Source organism: Sus scrofa, chromosome 7, assembly GCF_054392235.1.
Source record: "Sus scrofa isolate SSC_HxYL_T2T_F1_AM1 chromosome 7, Sscrofa_HxYL_maternal_Yorkshire_Landrace_v2.0, whole genome shotgun sequence".
Lineage (NCBI taxonomy): Eukaryota > Metazoa > Chordata > Mammalia > Artiodactyla > Suidae > Sus > Sus scrofa.
In genome coordinates this window covers 104857164-104876692 of record NC_139389.1, presented here as the reverse complement: position 1 = coordinate 104876692, position 19529 = coordinate 104857164, and the positions used below count along the sequence as shown (strand labels likewise).

At 48.7% G+C, this 19529-nt stretch overlaps 1 protein-coding gene across 31 annotated transcripts in view; it reads left to right on the top strand.

The window, feature by feature from the left end:
• The first annotated feature begins 994 nt into the window (after nt 1-994).
• SLC8A3 (solute carrier family 8 member A3) overlaps nt 995-19529 on the top strand; it is a 153747-nt gene continuing 135212 nt past the window's right edge. For 10 of the 31 annotated variants that reach the window (XR_014811066.1, XR_014811064.1, XR_014811058.1 and 7 more), the window contains exon 1: nt 1905-2041. The gene's annotated coding sequence lies outside the window, so the exon portion shown is untranslated. Of the gene's footprint in view, nt 1183-1395; nt 2042-2597; nt 2934-19529 lie in introns of those variants that run through there. The other 21 variants (XR_014811067.1, XR_014811063.1, XR_014811061.1 and 18 more) reach the window with 4 other exon arrangements.

Genomic DNA, 19529 nt, shown 5'->3' with positions numbered 1-19529 from the left:
CCACTTCATCTCTTTGGACCAAATCTTGTTCCAGAGCAGTCCTCAGAGGAGCCAGGGATCTGGAAAGTTGTGTGTACTGTTGTTATCAGTGAAACTCCAGCCGATTCCACTTCATTCCAGTCTTTGGTTCTGCTGCTGTGTCCTTAAGATGGTTATTTAACGTAAGGCTCAATATCCTTGAGAAAAATGGAGTTAGTAATTGTACCTGTCTCTTAGAGTTTTGAGAGGATGACCTGAAAGAAGGCAATCAAATTCTTTAACTGGGTGCTTGGCCTAAAGGGGGTGCTGAGACTTGCTAAGTGTTCTTCTCACTGGTTGGCCCATCATACTTGGCATCAAACAGCAGAGCCCTGAGAGGAACGACTGCCTTACCTTTATATTCTATCCCAGAAGCTGCACAGGTGTCTCTACAAAGGGCTGGCCACCATGCCCATCTTACATCTGCCTAACACCATCCACAAACTAGGGGTGTGTAACCCCGTTCTTAGGAGAGGCCTGCACACCCCTCATGCCTCCAGAACCAAGCCTGACAAATATAGCAGTAATTAGGGGCATCTGATTTAAGGCTGCATGTGTACACTTTGCATGAGCCAAGCCCCAAACCCTGGTTCTATTGCTGCATCAAAGGACCATCTCTCTTCTAGACTCCAGGCCTAGCATAAGCAGCAATTTGAGAGACAGCCCCCCTCTTATTTTTAGCCTTAAAAACCCCAAAGCCAACATACCAGCGCTCGCTCAAGCGCCTGTCACAAGCTGTTGTTTGATTTGGGTTGAGAAAATGACAGAGTTCTGCACCAAGAACAGAAGGAAAAAAAAAAAAAAAAAAAAAAAAAAAAAAGGAGGAGAAGAAGAAGAAGGGGTGGGGGGAAAGGAGTTTTATTTTCCCTCCAGTGCCTACCTCCATCCCCCCTCAACCCCTCCCCTAGGCCTGGGTGGACCCTGCCTGGGTAATCGTCCCCTGCTATATTTAAAAACCACAGATGTGTTTGGTGGAGACTTAATTTCGGAATTGCAGGCGGCGTCTCCTGAGGACAAGGGGAAAGCCGGTGCTGAGCGCCCTCCTGCCCGCCCTCCCCGCCGCTGCCCGGAGCTCTGGACGCCGCGGAATCCAGGTCAGGACGCTCCGCCGTCTCGGAACTGCCGCCGGTCGGGAGGCGCCGGGCACCGGGATCCAACGATTGGGTGGGTGGCTGTGGTCTAGGGGTTCCGTCCGCATTCGGTCCTGGGGGCTCTCTGGACGCGAGATACCGGCTCGGCTTCCCCGCTGTTGGTCGGGAAGCTCTCAGAAAATTACCCCCATCGGCGCGCGAGGATAAATATGCGCGGCTTGTCATTCCGTGCGGCTCTCTCCCTCCCAGCTGATAGGGTGACGTTGGGTTTGGAGGCTTGGAGATTGGCTTTTTGATTTGGCTTCTCGCTGCAGCTTAATGGGCAAAGCTCGCGGCTCGCCCAGAAACCATCCCCTCCGCGCGTCCCCTCCGCGCGCGGCGAGGCCGAGACGTCTCCCGCGGTGACGGCGTGAGAGGCGGAGGGCCGGCGCGCTCCCAGCCCCGGGAAAGCCCCGGCGACGCGACTGCAAGCCGGGGTCCCTCGGAGCCGCCAGGGCGCGCCGGGCTGCTAGCCTTGCTGCCCCTCCCGGCAGGGATCCCCCCGCCCCCCCGCCCTCGCTGCCGGCGGCCGGGACTCCGGGCCTCTCCAGGGCTTAGTCCCGAGCCCGCGACCCCGGTCTGGGTTTCCCGGGGGGTCTTCAGAGGTGTTCTTCCTGATCCTTGAATCCAAGGACCCTTCCCCAGACCCCCTGCTCTGCCCCAGCCCTCACGCTCCGGATGCGCTGCCCCGCAGCTCCCTGAAAGCTGCGAGCCCACGAGCCCGGCCGGCGGGCGGCGGCGGCGGACTGACATGCCCCGGACGCCGCTGCGGCCGGCGGGCAGCCCGCGGGGGCGATGAACCGCTGCGGCCGGTGAGGAGCCCGGCGGCGGGGGCATCGCGCATCTTCCTCACCCCCTCATTTGCCCACCGCGCTCGAGACTGAGAGGAAACGGTGAGTAATTGGGTGAGCCTCCAGCCCTTCCCCCTTAGCGGGCAGCCGAGGCCAGGGAGGCAGAGGTTGGGGGGTGGGTAGGGGTGTCCCCGTGAGGGTTCCTGCTTGTCAGTCATGGTGTTAATTAAGTTCTTTCTCAAGATCATTCATATGAACTATCTTCTTGTGGGTTTAGTGTCATAAGAGGTGGGGGGAGGGTGCCTTGGAAAGTGTACTCGGTTGCATACAGTGCCGGGAAGGGGGTGGGGGGCGGCGTTCTGGCAGCGTTAGTGGCTACGGGGTGGGGGAAACGGGGAGTTATCGCAGAAAGGAGGTGATTGAGCTTGTGTGTGCTGTCGGGTGTCTGGTTTGCTGGGTTACTGGCGGGTGCGCACTGGAGAGGCTGAGTGCCGTGTTGCGTGCTGGATGCATGTGTGCATGTGTGTGCTGGCTGTGCCAGGGCGTGTTGCGCTTCTGGGGCTGTGAGTGCCCGCCGGGTTTGGGGGCTAGGAGGGGAGCGCGTTACCTACTCGGCGCGCGCCTGCGTGTATACACGCACGCGCGCACCCCAACCTCGGGACTCCACCGCCGCGGGTCGGGAACCGCAGCCCCAGCGCACCCGCTGGCGGCAGCCAAGGGGGCGGGGAGAAGGAGGGTTTCTCCCATCCTGTGTTCTCCTCTCCTCGGTGTTCTGGGCGTTATGGGGCCAGGTGGAGAGAGGTGAAGTGTGTAACTACCTCCCCCCTACCACCACCACCCTGCCCACACACCACTCACCACCACCACCACCACCACCACCACCGCCACAGCCACAGGCCCTCATTCAGAGGAGCTAGCCTGCTCCCGCAGACCCTGCCTGACCTGCCCCAGGACCTGAGCCACTGGGAGAGATGAAGAAAGCGATTTGTTCCAGGTGTAAAAAGCTGTTTTTCTTCTTTATTCATAGTGTTTTATTTTTAACCGTGGAGGGTGTGTAGGGTAGGGGTGGGGGGCGGGGGCGGGGACGGTGGTTAAATAGAACAATCGCCTTTAATGCAGTGCCATAAATTTACCCGCTCCATGCCAGCCCGCCTGCCTGCCGCCTCTCTGTTTCTGTCTCTGTCTCTCTGTCTCTGTCTCTGGGTCTCTGTTTCCTGGTGATTGAAAAACAAACACTGAACGTTTGGTGGTTTGGCCTCCTGGGCAGAAAGGCTGAAGTTGGGGTTAGTTTATCAGAAAGGCAGGCTGCAGCTGGGGGCAAGGCTCCAAGCTCTTGGGTGGCAGAGAAACACCCCAAAGGGAGTTGTGGGTACGTGACAGGCAAACATCCGGCCTGCTGGTGGGGCACCGAAAGGGAAGCCTCTGGGCCTCGGGCGACCTGGTGACTCGCAGCCGTGTGTGATTAATCTTCTGCAGCTGTTGTGCCCCATCCACTTGAGCTGAGCTCTTGTTTACCTCGATTTTCAAATATAGCTGCTACACCCTGCTCTCCCTGACATAGGGGGATCAGCTCACTCCATATGGATGCCTAGCTTCCTGTAGGCCTGTCTTTGTGCCAGCCTTGCAGAATCCAAGTTTCGGAGGAACCTGCCCCTTCGTGCCTGGCAGCTCTCCATGTGAGAGTGGCTGATGGTGGCAGCTTGGGGTGATTAGGTATGGGGGCCCCAGTCCCTCACTGCAGCCCGCAATTCCTACCTGTATTTCCGCCCCCCCGCAAGATCACTGCACAGCCTCCTTTTCCTTTAACTAAAACATAGAGATAAGGTTGAGGAGAAGCAGGTGGGACCTACAGAACTGAACTTGCTTGAAGTGGTTCTGGAACTTAAGGAAGATGGGAAGGCTGTTCACTCAGTCTCCTCCCCCTGGAATGCTTTATTGCTTTTGCAACACCCTAAACTCCAACTCCATCCTTGCCTAATGTGCTCCTATTCATCTTTCAGCTCTTAGTTCCTTGGTGACTTTCACAAAGAAGCCTTCCATACCTTCCCAGATGAGGCCAGACCCTTCCCAGATGAGGCCAGACCTCCTTATTCATACACTTCTAACTTGAACCTATTATTTTAAAGTACTTTAAAGATATGCACATTAAAATTATTTATGTGATTGAGTAATGCCAGTCATGCCTCTTGACAGTAAGCTGGGTGAAGGGAGGAAAGAAGGCTGTTGTTTATTCACAGTGTATCCCCAGGGCCTAGCACTGTGTCTGGCAGAAGGGGGGCACTCAGTCAATGCTGGTTGAATGAATGGACTTGGAGGAAAAGGTCCTTCTCCTCTCTGCTTCTGCTTCTCTGATGTCCACTTTGGCCTCTGTTGCACTGCATCCCAGAGAAAGAAGAATAGGATTATCAGACTGACTTTGTAAAAAAAAAAAAAAAAAAAAAAAAGTGCCATTCCCCTGGGCTTCTCCCTGGGCTAGGACCCCGAAACCAAAAGAGTGTCCCTCTTGCCCAAGCCCTGCCCTGTCCCTGTGCAAGGCGTTCCCTTGTACAGTCTCTGGTATAGTTGCTGGTATTGTCCGTGGGTAGTCATTGTGGGCATTGTTCCCCAGCCAGCGTGGTCCAGTCGCTGGCCACAATCTGGATTTGGGGGATGTGTCACACATCTTGGCTTTTCTTCAAGCTCCCGAGGTCCGATAAGAAAAGAGAATAACTTCCTTTGCGCTCAAGCCTGGTTGCTTTGCTCGGAAGTTCAAATGTTTGCTGCAGTTCAGGAATATGTTTGACTCCAAAAGAAAAAGGATTCATTTATTCATTCAGTTTTTTTATTCAATAAATATTCAACAACAACCTATTCTGCCAGGCATTTGCTGGGTATGAGGCAAATAAAATAGCCTGGTCCCTTTCCTCATAAATTCCAGAGGGGTAACCAACTAATGAATGGGCAATAACCAAATAAAGTGATACCTTGTGGTGGAGGATAAATCCCAAGTGCAATGGAAACGTATAGGAAGATCACATCACTGTAGGGGGTTAAGGAGAACTTCTAGGGACAGCGAATCCCAGAAAGCAAGGATGAGTAAGAGTTGGCTTTGGTGAAAGCAGAGAGGGGAGAAGCAGGAGAGAAAGTGCTATGAGTGAAGGAGTCAGTATACAAAAGACCTAAGGTGGATAAGAGCGCTTCCAAATGACTGAAGCCAGAGTGTAAAATTTGGGGAGCTGAGTTTGGAGAAGCTCTGGGGGCCAGATCTTGAAGAGTTTGTGCTCCATGCTAAGGATTTGCACTGAGTTTCTGGTGGGGGCTGAGGAAGGTTTTCAGTACTGGTCAGATTTGCAGTTTTGGGTAGTGTGTTGAGACTGGACTGTAGGGAGAGAGAGAGGCAGGGAATTAGGGGGTGGCTGTAGAAACCCGATTAGACCCCTGGCCTGGGAACTTCCATATGCCGTGGGAAGCGGCCCTCGAAAAGGCAAAAAGAAAAAAAAGAAAAAAGAAAAAAAAAGACACATTTCCCCGGCTAACTGAGCTGCCCAGCAAGGCGAACTCCAAAAGATCTGAGGTCTCTAGGGGGTGAGAAAAGTCCCAATTAGGAGCCTGAAAGGGTAAGAAGCTTTTAGATCGTTATTTATTTATTTATTTTTGTCTTTTGTCTTTTTAGAGGCGCCCCCCACCCCCCCCCCGCCGCCACCATGTGGACATTCCCAGGATAGGGGTCTAATTGGAGCTACAGCTGCCGGCCTATGCCATAGCCACAGCAGCACTGGATCCGAGCCGCTTCTGCAACCTACACCACAGTTCAGGGCAACGCCAGATCCTTAACCCACTGAGCGAGGCCAGAGATGGAACCTGCAACCCCCTGGTTTCCAGTCGGATTTGTTTCCGCTGTGCCAGGATGGGAACTCCTAGATCCATATTTAGATCCATATTTAGACACATAAAACAAGACACCTAGATAAGAAGAATCCCACGTGTTGGTATATGTATGTGTTTTAGAATAGGGAGAGGGAGTAAAGGCTAATTCCAGACTCAACCGTACTCAGGTGTGATACACAGGGTCACATCTACTAAGAAAACAGCTCTTGTTATGGGCCAGGTAGCTCATAACTACTTCACCTTTGGACTGATGTTTTCCTGGTTGTATAGAGGAACACTGGGTCATTGGGGAACTGTATCCGGAAGTGGGACTGGAAACTGTATTCCTGCCCTGGCTTCCACGTGGCAATTTCTAAATCACTTGAGGGGAAAGGACCTCCAAGTCACGCACAGCTTTGTTCATCCTAGAGGATGAAGCCAAACAGTGTGAACTTGGTCAACACTCTTGCTTTGCTCCCTAGATCTCCCAGCTGTGCTCCTCATCCTTGCTTGTTGAGAGTCTCACAGCAAAAAAAAAAAAAAAAAAAAAAAAAAAAGCTCTCCTTCGCCTTCTGCACCGTGTCTTTCCTGCCCTGCCTTCATCAATTTGGCCCTGGGTTCTCTCTTTTTCAGCATTTCATCCCCTCCCTTTAATTGCAAGCATGCGCAACAACCCCCCGCCTGACGAGAGCATCACTTGTTCAGTTCCTTCCCACCCCGGCATTTTCTCTTCCCATCTTGCTTTCCACAGACTCTTGATCTTTTAGAATCTCTCTCTGTCTCTGTTTCCTCCTCACTCACTCATTTGTTTAGTCCCTTGCTTTCTCACTTTTCTCTGCCTTCTACTCAACAATCACCCACCAAGGACTTCTCATTCCCCCCACATAACTTAATGCTGATACTGCTTCTCTCTTTCTCCACCCCCATCAGGTAGGACTGCCCATTAGCTCCTTGAAACTTCCCCTCTTGGCTTCATCACACTCAACTCTCCAGGCCCCATCAGTTCTCTTGGTGGTCCCCTTTTCACTTCCTCTCCAAGACCCTCTACTCCCTTCTTTTCCCCCTTCTACCTCATCCCTCAGCGGTCTCCTTCAGGGGTTTGTGCTGCTACTCCAGTGTGGACAGTTCCAAGTCCAGGACTCTAGCTACCCAAGCCCGGTGGCTTGTTCCCAGCCACTTCTGGTCGCCCTGGCTCAAAGTGCCCAAGTTTACCTCCGACTCTGTCCCCTTGTTCTCTGAGTACAGTAGCCCTCCCTTACCCACGGTGTCACTTCCCGTGGTTTCAGTTACTCATGGTCAACCGTGGTCTGAAATAGTAAATGGAAAATTCCAGAAATATAAACAATTCATAAGTTTTGAACTGTGCACTGTTTTGAGTGATGGAATCTTGGGTGATCCCCGGCCATCCTGCCCCAGATGTGAACCATCCCTTTTCCAGCGTATCCCTTCCCTTTGGTTACTTTGTAGCCAGCTCTGTTATCAGATTGACTGTCTTGGAACTGCAGTGTCAGGTTCGAGTGACCCTTATTTTACTCACTAATGGCCCCCAGGCACAAGAATGGTGATGTTGGCAATTCACATCTGCCACAGAGAAGCCTAAAGTGCTTGCTTTAAGTGGAAAACTGAAAGTTCACTACTTAATAAGGAAAGAAAGATATGCGTGCTGATAAAGAGGGACTGTTGTATTGCTAAGAGATACAGTAAGAGTGAATCTCCTATCCATGAAATTGTGAAGAAAAAAGAAATCTGTGCTAGTTCTGCTGTCGCACCTCAGACTGCAAAAGTTACAGCCACTGTGAGTGATGAAGTGCTTTGTTAAGGTGGAAAAGGCATGAGATTTGTACAGTGAGAGAGAGCCAGTGAATGACCACATTTATTATACTTTATTATAGTGTATTGTAATAGTGTATTGTTATAATTGTTTTATTTTATTATTAGTTATTGTTTGTCTCAGTGTACTTAATTTGTAAATTTAACTATGTCATAATTATGTATATACAGGAAAAATCATAGTGTTTCTAGGGTTTGGTACTATCTGCAGTTTCACGCATTCACGGGGGGTCTTGGAAATTATCCTACTTGGATAAAGAGGGACTGTTGTATTGCTAATGTCTGTTAAGTCCATTCTTTTCTATTCCACCTACCACTACCTAAGTACAGATTTGATAACCTCTTGCATAATAATAATAATTAGTATTATAGCAGCCAGCATTTGTGTGTTCACAACAGACTCAGCTGCTCCACTACAAAGCGCCTGAGGCTGGTTTTACCATCAGTCTTTACCACACTTGTATGAAGTAGTTACCACTACTATGATACTATTAAAAAATAGCTTTCTAACATCTCCCCAATTTCATTCTCCCCCTCCTTCAATTCATTTTGGCGACTGTTAATGAGAGTCCCCTCCTAAAACACCATTCTAGGCTTGTCCTTTTCCTACACAAAAACCCTTGAAGGGCCTCCCATTTTTTGCAGCAGTCCAACTCCTGGTAGGTATTCAAGGCCCTCCCCGGCCTGGTTCACCACTCCCCACTTCTGGCCTCACTTTTTACAGTTCCCATGTAGGCACCTAAGCAAACTTGTCCTTTCTTCTTCTGGCCCTTTCTTCATGGTTTACCTTTCACTAAGAATCCCACCTGTTCTTTGGGAGTTCCTGTTGTGGCTCAGCTGGTTACAAACCCAATTTGTATACACAAAGACACAGGTTCAATCCCTGGCCCCACTCAGTGGTTTAAGGATCTGGTGTTGCTGTGAGCTGTGGTGTAGGTCTCAGATGCAGATTGATCCCGAGTTGCTATGGCTGTAAGCTGGCAGCTACAGCTCTGACTTGACTCCTAGCTCAGGAACTCCCATATGCCACAGGTGTGGCAGTAAAAAAATTAAATAAAATAAAGAATCCTAACTGTTCCTCAGTGTTTGGTTCAACTACCTCATCTTTCTTTCTTTCTTTCTCTGGTCTTTTTAGGACTGCACCCCACAGCATATGGAGGTTCCCAGGCCAGGGGTCTAATTGGAGCTATTGCTGCTGGCCACAGCCACAGCCACACAGGATCCAAGCCGCTTCTGCAACCTACACCTTAACTTGTTCAGCAAGGCCAGGGATCAACTCTCGTCCTCATGGATGCTAGTTGGATTTGTTTCTGCTGAGCCATGACGGGAACTCTTACCTCCTCTTACTGATGTGAAGGCTTCGGGGAGACACAGTCTCTTATTTTGAATTTTGATAACACAGCATCTGTTTTTCATGATGCTCTTCTACTTATTGAAATGCACATTTATTTATTTACTTCTGTCTGTGTATCCATATTTAGATCCACATACACTATAGAACAAGACACCTAGATAAGAAGAATCACATGTGTTTGTATATTTTTTATAATGTGGAGAGAAAATAAAGGCTAAACTTCTAGAATCAGGTGTATTCAGATGTGGTAATATTGGGTCATATCTACAAGAAAGTTCTTTTTCTCTCTCTCACTCTTATTGCATGATGCCTGAAATACAGTGGGTGTTCAATGAAAAGTAGAGAAGTGAATAAATGAATAACCTACCTTGCTTTCGAGGCGGGTGAAACAAGGTCAAGAAAGGAAGTCTACCATTTATTATAAAAGAAGCCAGTGGTGAAATTAAAAATCAGACCAGGAGTAGGCAACAGGTATCACAGAAGATGCACCAAACTGATGGTAAGAACACGGTATTTTAGTTGTTATCACTTCTGACAACTTCAGGCAAGGCCCACTTCTGCTCTCTGGGCCTCTCATTCCTTATTCTTAAAGAAGAAGTTACGTTGGATGTATTGATTTTTAAGCTACTCCTTGACCTGACAATTCTATATTCTGTGGGTCTCGTTCCACAGCCTATATAGATTGCCTCCTACTAAGAATATTTTTCCTGCTGACCGCATTTTTATTTCAGAAACTTCCAGCTGCCATTTGAAGCCCCCAGTATGTCTATTTTCACACTGGGTCTCTAGAGGTCAATGGAGCAGTCAACCCAACTACCTGGATATCAGGTCTACAAGGCATCCTGAGCCGGTTGAGGGCCCTGGTGGCCTGAAGTTAGCACTGCTGTGTGGAGGCACTTCCCACTGCAACACTCTGGGGCGTTCTCAGAATGACCAGTAGGTTCGGTCTCCAAATACTCCAGCCAGTTCTGTCTCAATTTCTGTACTTCTGCTTTTCCATCCAGGAACCATGTATTTGGAGACTCTCATGTTGAGAGTCTGCGTGGAACCCCTCTACCCAGTGGCTCTGCAGAGGCTCTGTCCACCCCCTACCATACCACTGTACACTCGCCCCTAGAAGACAGGAAGGATCAGCCTGAGTCTGCGCCTTGCAGCCTCTCAGAAGGAACTAATGGCAGAGGTGGGGGATGGCAACTTCCAAGAGGAATCATTAGAGGAGGGAGGAGAGAACAAAACTGTCAAGACAGCAGCTGGACCTGCTGTGAATCTGGGAATCTTGGGTGCCTGCTCCTAGCTCCCTGTTGTGAAAGGAGGGCCTGCACCCCCCCTGGAGATGATGGTACACGGGGATCCCCCTGCCGGGTCTCAGGAAGAGAGCTTCGAGGGCTTCCCTGAGGCCATTTGTTCTTTGTTCTGGCAATGGTATGCTTTCCTTCCATATTTTAACATAGAAAAATTGAGAGATATTTAATGGCATTACAATAAATCAAGCTCCTGGGAGGAAAAGGTCCCTAAAGGCAGCCAATCACCAGCTTCCCCTTCATGGGTAGGCAACAGGGCAGAGGGAGGTCAGCCTTCTCTCTGTGGATAACTCCAAAGATAGAGCTCAGGTGGTTTTCTCTGGGGAATAGGGAAGGGAGGGGAATTGGGAATGGGCCCCTCACCAACCCTGATTTCCTTTCAGGGCAGGGGGTGTTGTCTCTTGGTCTTTCCTTGACATGACACTTTTTCAGGCCTGGCCGAAGGCTTGGTTCTGGCTCCATCGTTTCTTGGCATGGAAACTTGAGGCAGTTACGTGAGCTTCAGTTTCTTCATCAGTATGAACATCCTCACAAGGATTAAATGAGATCATGTGAATGAGAAAGCCTTTGTCGACTGTGGGTACCTAGTGTTACTTGATATTTGTTGAGTGAATAGTGCACGGTAAGTGTTGATTGTCGTTAGACCACACACGATGGAGGAAGAGTAAGGTGCCCATGAGAGGGTTAAGGTGGAGAGAAGGAAATGTGTTTAGAAACAGCCTCATAAGAGCCATCTAAATGCTGTGTGGGTCTCTCGGTGCTTTCAAATTAACAAAACTGCTTGTTCCTTGAGGTCCTTGGCTTTAAAACCATTTCTCTCTCTACTCCTGCCCATCCACCTCTCTTCCCAGGAAACTTGACATCTCCCCTCACAGGTGCACTTTTCCAAAAACACTACTCCTGCAGAGCGAGCACTGATCTCCTCAACAGATACTGATACTCTCCCTGCCAGGCTCCTGCAGAGGCTCAGAATACGGTGGTGAACAAAAAGAGCAACTTTTCTGCTCCGCGGGGGTTTATATTCTATGATAAACCAGTGAACAGACAGGAAAACAATGATTTCAGCAAGTGACATGTGCTCCAAAAAAAAGGAAAAGTCATGTGACAGAGTGCTGGGGGAGGGGTAGGACCATATTTAAGTAAGACGAGGGAGGAAAGCCACTGTGAAGGCCGCATCTGAGACCTGAGTGAGGTCAAATGGTGAGCCATGGAGATCTTTAGGGGAGGGGTGTTCCCAGCAGAGGGACAGTACAGGCCAAGATCCTGGGGCAGTGCTTGCTTGGTGTGTTCTAGAAACTTCAGGAAACTCCACCCGAGCTGGAGGAGAGGGTGGAGGCAGCAGGACAAAGTAGTGGAGGTTGAGGGCAGTAAGTTAGAAGTCAGCAGGGGGTGGGGCTTTCTGCAGGAAGAGAAGGTTCCAAAGAATGGCATGATCTCTCTGACTGACATTTTAAAAAGACATGGTAGCTGTTTTCTGGAGTGTAAACTGTAAGAGATGTGGCAAGATTGGCAGCTTTGCGGTCGTCTGGGTGAGAGATATGATATTGAACCTCCAGTAGCTAGAAATGAGTGTGACGCACATTTGGCACCCAATAAACTCGAGAACACATCCAGGCAGACATGATCTTCACAGAAGCTACAGCTGTGATGGGCGCAGAGGAAGGCTTGACATACACCTTTTCAGGAATCAATGAGCAGATTCAGGCTTTCTTGATTCTCACCCTAGGATTTGAGCTCATCTCAACATTTGGGATCTTTTAAAATACGTTTTACCTTTCTACCGGCAGTATTTTGGAGGGGCAGTGCATTTTGTCAGTTCATTTTCTTCAACGTGAAACTGCATTCTCTTTTAAAGTAAACATGAGAGATCTGGCTCCACCACCTCCGGGATGGATAGCCCCAGTGTTCATAACTCCCCAAACCCTTGGCTCACATTTAGATCCCGATCTTGTGTACTTTTCAGACCTGCCTCATCACTGAGTCTCCTGAACTTATCACTGTCTGGGCTGTTGAGCCAACAAATGGTTATTACCTTGACTAGACTGAGAAGCATTCCAGGGCCTTGGTGGACCCCCAGGGCTTTCCTGCTCTCTTCCTGGAGAGCCCAAAATGTTCACTGGCCTTCTTTGTCTTACCATCACAAGACGTCCCTAAAGCCAAATCGGTATCTAAGTTCGATAGTTATGTGTTGATTTCTTCAGCTTCCATTTCTTCAGGCCTGGAGATCCTGAATCAGAGGAAACCTTGCAGGACCAGTGGAATGAAGAAGGTGCCTAGTGTGGTTTGGTCCTGCCTATGCCTCTTCTTCTCTCTTTCAGCATCATCTGCTTTCACTTGCTCCCCAACATGTACTGACTCTGCTTTTGTAAAAGCTCTCACGCCTCTGCTTCCTCTCAGCAGGCCTGCTCTCATTGCCTGTGTTCGGATTCTGGGCACATCTTCTACCCGATCTTCCCACTGCCAGTCTTGCCCTGCTTTCATCCGTTTGTCCAGTTTCCATGTTGTCGTCAGTCTAGGTCTCTATCTACCCAGAGGAAAATAAGGATTTTGTCCCTCCTGTGTTGAAAGAACTTTCAGTTGTTCCTTATTGCCTCCAAGGTAATGCTGCAATTCCTTGGCTGGGAGTACAAGGCCTTTGACAGACTCTTCCTCACTTATCTCTGCAGCTTCTCTCAAGGGCCCTGTCCTTTGGAGACCCTGCCCACCCTTCTTTAAACAGACTCTGTTCGTTGAGGCTGATGTGTTCTTTCTCTTACCTTCAAATGAGGTGCTCTGGCTTCAGCCCAGTTAATGCCTGTCCCTTCTTCAATCCCTAGATCTAAAGTTGCCTGGTCTGGGGAGTTCCGGTTGTGACTCAGCGGGTGACGAAGCTGACTAGTATCCATGAGAATGCGGGTTTGATGCCTGGCCTCGTTCAGTGGGTTAAAGATCCAGCGTTGCTGTGAGCTGTAGGTTGCAGACTGGGCTCAGATCCTGCATCTGTGGCCTAGGCTGGCAGATGCAGCTCCAATTTGACCCCTAGCCTGGGGACCTTCATATGCCTCGGCCGCAGCCCTAAAAAGCAAAAATATATAAATAAATAAAGTCACCAGGTCTATGAAGCTGGCTCTGATGGTCCTAGGCAGTATTTGCCTTATACTCTCTTGGTATATTGCACATGCTTCCAAATCTGGATTTGTTTTGTTATAATTATTTGGTTTGAGCCACTGTTCTTCAGTGAAGTGTGTGCTCCTCAGTAGGGGGGATTACATTTTATTTATATTATTCAAATTTGAAAAACCTTGCTCACAGCATCCCTGACAGATGGGAGGCTTCATTTGAACACTGCCAAGAGCAGGAGAAATCACTGACTATTATGCCTTCTATTTTTGTATGTTTATTCATGTATCTGTTCATTCAATTGAGTATATACTGAGCTCCCACACTATGCCAGGCACTGATATAGACACTGGGGATGTAGAAATACCAAACAGATAAAAACTTCCACCCTCTAGGAACTTTTATTCTAATTTTTTTAAGTGTGCACCCCCGCCCCAACAATGAATCAGGTGTGAAGCAAAGTAACCTTCTCACCCAAATCCAGTGTAAGTTGACCTGGGGTTTCCTCCAAGTGCACATATGTACAAATGAATGGACAGATCACCTAACAAGGAAAGATGCTGTGAGGAAAAGCATGGGCATGTGCACATAAGCTATCATCATGAAGGGAAAAATACCCATAAACACGTTTTGCTGAAAATGGATGAAGAGCATCACTTACCTATGTAGCTAAGGGAGCTCTGGATCTTTTTTGTTTCTTTAGTAAAAGCATAAATTAAGCCGACAGCAGATTTAGGGATAGACAAAAGGAAAATCTACTTATATGGGTAAGGAATTGATGCTGACACTTCTTGGCAAGGTATGAAAGTAAGTAAGAGTCCAGGAGGGTGGGATGTTTGTCCAGGGTATAGAAGGGCTTTGTGCTTCCCAGTTATGGGTCAACTCATGATACACTAAGAGTCCTCTTGGTCCAAAGAAAATCGCTAATGGTTGAAATCCCTAAGATGCAAATGTCTTAGTCAAGCTGTGGTCCTTTTCTTCTCTCCCAGGATTCTCAAACCTTGGCTGTTCCTCAAAATCAACTAAGGAATTTGCAAGAAGCCTAAATATCTAAACTCCACTCCCACAGAGACCAAAGCTTAGGTCTGAGGTTGGATCCAGATGTCTGTATTTTTTAAAGCTCCAAGGTTATTCTAATGCTCTGCCCTCTCTAGCATATGATCCTAGTCCCATTTCTGCCACCGTCTTGGAGGATGACTTACATGCAGATGCAGACCCAGCAGTTGGGGAAGCAGAGCTTAAATTAAGTGGGCAAAGCCCTTTCTCTTCCTGTGTCTCTGGCCCACTCTCATTGTTTGTGACCCTCCAGATCTGTTAAGGGCTTATGGAGGACAAAGTCTTCTGGCTTCCAGATAGTCTGGGAAATCATAGAATCATGGAAGTAATAAGCCTTTGAATCATAGAATTTTAGAGGCAGAGAGGATGTTAGAGGTCAGGTGCAGCCTCTTAGCCCTATCGATAAGAGTTGCACTGAGTATGATCCCTTGCTGTTCTGGAAAAGAAAAAAAAAAAAAAGTCTCTGTATTGAGTGGAAATCCCTAAGGGAGTTTCTATAAGAGTGTAGAAGATGGCTATGTAAACATATAAGCCCAGGTCTTTGTGACAATGTGTGACAAGTGCTTCACTGGTCATCAAAGTGCTAGAAGAACATGGAGCAGTAATGACTCATTTCGAAGGGGGAGGAAGAGGGCATTATTAGGGAAGGGTTCCCAGAGGAGGTGGAGGTTTCTGGGACCCTAAGTTCTTGATCTAGGGGCTCCAGAATCCTACCCAATTTTCCCACCATCCCTTTTATCCTCTGGGTTTGAAAAGCAGATTTTGGCATTTGACATACCAAGTTTCATAGCCCTGCTGTGCCACTTGCTTAGCTAGTGGACCCTGGGTGAATTATTCATCTTTGGGTCCAAGCCCTCTCATTTCTAAAACAGATAACACTATCTGTCTTGTTGTGGGAACCTTAGTTATTAAAGAGCAGCTATAAAAACGCCTCATGCAGTGCTGCCCATAGAGTAGGTACTCAATGAATAAATAGATTATTGTTGTTGTCATTTAAAAAAACCTTGGTTTGGGTGTTTTTGTTTATGTTTTGCAGAATGTGGAAGTTCCCAGGCTAGGGATAGAACCTGTGTCATAGCAGGGACTCGAGCCACAGCAGTAAAAACATCAGATCCTTAACCCATTGAGCCACCAAGGAACTCCATGTTTATCTAAAGCTTAAGGACAATGAGGCCTGCTGGTGCTTCCTCTTGTGCGGTAGTGCTTGGGAGAACTCAGCAAGGTTTTACAAAATTATCCTATGGTTTGGATGTCATTAAGTGTTTGGGGAGCTTCAAGGAAGGCAAAATATGACAATTGCCTAAGATCAGAGAAGCAAGAACAGCAAAACACCAGTGGTACCACGTATTCTGGCAAGAGTCTCCATATTATAAAGCCAATTCCCACATGGTTTGAGGCAGCTGTGCAGCACCCAGCCTGAAGGCATAGAGAAAAACAGAACGAGATAAAGAAAGTTCTTCCCTTGACATCATTGTAGTGAGTTACTCCCATAATTCCTTGTGTGTCTCTTATCGCTCGTCAAGGTAAATGCTATAAGCTTGGGGGTGTGGTGAAGGTCATTCACGGCTGTATGCCCAAGTACAGGGCTTGACCCAAAATGGGCATTCAAAGAACAATTGTTTGGGAGTTCCCGTCGTGGCGTAGTGGTTAACGAATCCGACTAGGAACCATGAGGTTGCGGGTTCGGTCCCTGCCCTTGCTCAGTGGGTTAACGATCCGGTGTTGCCGTGAGCTGTGGTGTAGGTTGCAGATGCGGCTCGGATCCCGCGTTGCTGTGGCTCTGGCGTAGGCCGGTGGCTACAGCTCCAACTCAACCCCTAGCCTGGGAACCTCCATATGCCGTGGGAGCGGCCCAAGAAATAGCAACAACAACAACAAAAAGACAAAAAAAAAAAAAAAAAAACACAAAGAACAATTGTTTGTAAAATGGGTTTGATCCAAAGTGCTTTTGGTAAATGCAAAATGTAGGCTCTCCTTGCCTTTTGGCCGGGGGGGGGGGGGTCCCCTTTTTCTTCCACCATCCCTTAACTTAATTTCTTCTCCTCTGAGGCCCTCTTGGGAGTGCCTGGCTCTCACACTGCTCTGGGCCAACCTAACTTCAGTATGTGTCTTCACATCTCCTCTTATGGGAGACGGCCCTCCCTGCCATCAAAGCGCTTGTGACTCAGAGGAAACATGGAGATTATCCAACCCAACACGAATTTTCTGGATGAGGAAGCTGTGCCCTAAGAGGGTTCACTGACTCTTCAAAGTCTCATACCTCATTGAGGCCTAGCTGGGGAGAAAGTTCTTGCCTCCTGCTTTCACATGTGGTGCCCTCACACAGTTCTGGACTGCCTTGGAGCATGTAGAGCCCCCAAGCTTGTAGCCAGGACTCTACATTGAGAAGACTCACCCTCCCATCCCCAGGCCCTTGCTTTTCAAAGGGGTACCCAAACCCGGGTAGATAGCAAGCCCAGTGGTGAACGCCATGTGCTCTGGAGTCAGGCTGTCAGAATTTATTTATTTATTTATTTATTTATTTATGTGTGTCTTTGGTGGGGGGGGGGGCACACCCATGGCATATGGAAGTTCCCAGGCTAGGGGTTGAATCAGAGCTGTAGCTGCTGGCCTGTGCCAGAGCCACAGCAACGCCAGATCCGAGCCATGTCTGTGACCTACATCACAGCTCATGGCAGCATTGGATCTTTAACCTACTGAGCGAGGCGTGGGATCGAACCTGCATCCTCATGGATCCTAGTCGGGTTTATTACCGCTGAGCCACAATGGGAACTCCCAGGCCATCGGAATTGAAGGGCTTACTCTTCTACTTAACTGCGATTATTTGGGCAAATTCCTTAACTTTTATGAACTCACACTGGCTTATCTGTGAAACAGGCGTGATGATAATATTAACTTTTTCACTCTGAAGATTCAAAGAGATCATCATGCATGAAAGACAGCACTGTTGGGTTTCCCTCCTTGGATCCAGGTTCCCTTTGTGGCAGTCAGACGACCTAAGCAGTTGAGGCTGCATCTTTCCTACTCCTGAGAGTGCAGGGAAATTTCAGTCTGGTGTTTCAGGGGGAGCGTTGCCACTGAGCAACTCTGCAGGCTCCCCTCCCCTGTAGGCACAGGAAGTACAGGAGAAGATGCAGTGTTCTTGGACTGGGGTGACACGTCAGATCCAGTGCAGTCCAGCTGCACCTAAAACTTTAATGTAAATTGGCTGTGACGCCTGTGCAGGGGCCCAGATTTAGAAGCAGAGCTGGACGAGTCTACCCAGGCTGGTGACAGGCCCAGAGCAGTGTTCCCATTGGAGCAAGTGGAGGGCGTAGCAGGAGGGGGAATTTGCTCAGTCTGGCCTGGTGGCACTGTTTTATTAATGATCTGCAAGAGCAGAGGAACAGTGACTTTAATTAAATTTGCCAGTGATATTAAAAGATGTCAGGAGCCACTGCTGAGGACACAGACACCTTGCAGATGGCCCCGGGGGTGTTAGGAAAAATAATCCAGGAAAAAGGTGGGAGGCCAGGGGCTGAGCTGAGGGCACAGAGGGTCGTCCTATGCAGAACATACGCTCGGTCCATTTGCTTTATCTGTATCTGTTCTGTTTCCAGTAGGTTTCTATGTCTGTTTCCAGTAGGCTTTGGCTATGTCCCTCTCACCACCATCCTAAACCCTTCAGCCAAATTGGTTTTTCTGAAATACACATTGGACCATGTCCTACTCCTGTTCGAAATCCCATCATTGGCTTTTCACTGCCCATCTTCTCAGCCTGGCATGTAAGACTTGCCAGGAATTGGGTCCTCCCTCTGTGTCCAGCCTCATCTTCTGCCTGTCCTGCCTCACACTGGACTCCTCGTAATCCCATACACACGCCAGGCTTTTCTATGGCTCAGATGTCCTTCCTACTTCCTTCCTTCATTTTTTTTTTTTTTTTTTTTTTTTTTGACTAAAGCTCACTCATGCTTGAAGACTCATTCCAGGGATCACCTCCTTCAGAACGCCTCCCCGAAGCCCCAGGCTGGCTCGGTGCCCTCCGCGTGTTCATTTGTGTTCTCTCCATACCCTCACGGAGGACAGTCAAAGCGCCTCTGTGAGCTGCTGTTCATCCCTGCTAGATGGTACCTTCCAGAGCAAACCCTGTATCATTCTTTATTTTGCCCACTGGCATCTAGTACCAGGCCTGGCAAATCACAGGCGTCTGTTAATGTCTGTCAGACTCAACCGATGGGAAGGAGAATGTTCGGGTAGGAGATTGTGACTGGCAGCCCCGCAGGAAACTTGGGGACCAGGCAACTCTACCAAATGGCCAGTCTCCCCTGTGAGGAGCAGTCATATTGCTTCTAAGTCCACAGAAAAACGACCAGAGGCTGACGTTTTACAACAAATTGGGGCAACCCTAGTAACGCGGAGTGGTTAAAACCATAAATCTTATGTCATCTGCGTGTGAGCTCTGGCTCAGCTACTTCCTTGCTGCATACTTTGGATAAATGACTCACATGACTTAACTAAGACTCAGTTTCCCAAAATGTAAAGTAGGGATAAAAATTGTGCTTATCTCATAGGGTTGTTATGAAGGGTAAATGAGGCCGTGTATTACACACACAACAAACATCATACGTGTTATTATTATTAATATCTTCCTGATTGGGGTCGGCTCTGGGGCCCTAAGCTGGATCAGATACCTGAGTATGCCTTGGGGCTTTTTAAGTGCCTTCTGGAGCCACCGAAGATCAGTTGGGTCTCTAAGGGGCTACAGTGGGCCTCCCAGGAGGTTGGGATCAGCTCAGCTGGTATTGGGGCTGGGGCAGTAGCACAAAAAAATGACCATTGGCTTGGTCATCAGAGATATCCCCTCTCCAGCTAACTTCTCACTCAGAAACCATCTCCTGGCGGGGCGGGAAGGAACAACTGGGCATCCATGGGTCATTTTCCACCTTCAATTCCAAAGACTTGGTGCGGGCATTCCCTAGCCACCTTCTTGCCTTGCTTGCTTTTATCCTTACTTTCGGTTCATTTGTTTTCTCAGGGAACAGTCTTTCTAAACTGACCTTTGATTCTGAGCATTTGATAGAATAGTCCCCATAAAAACCTGTCACCATGGGTGTCTGTAGGACCC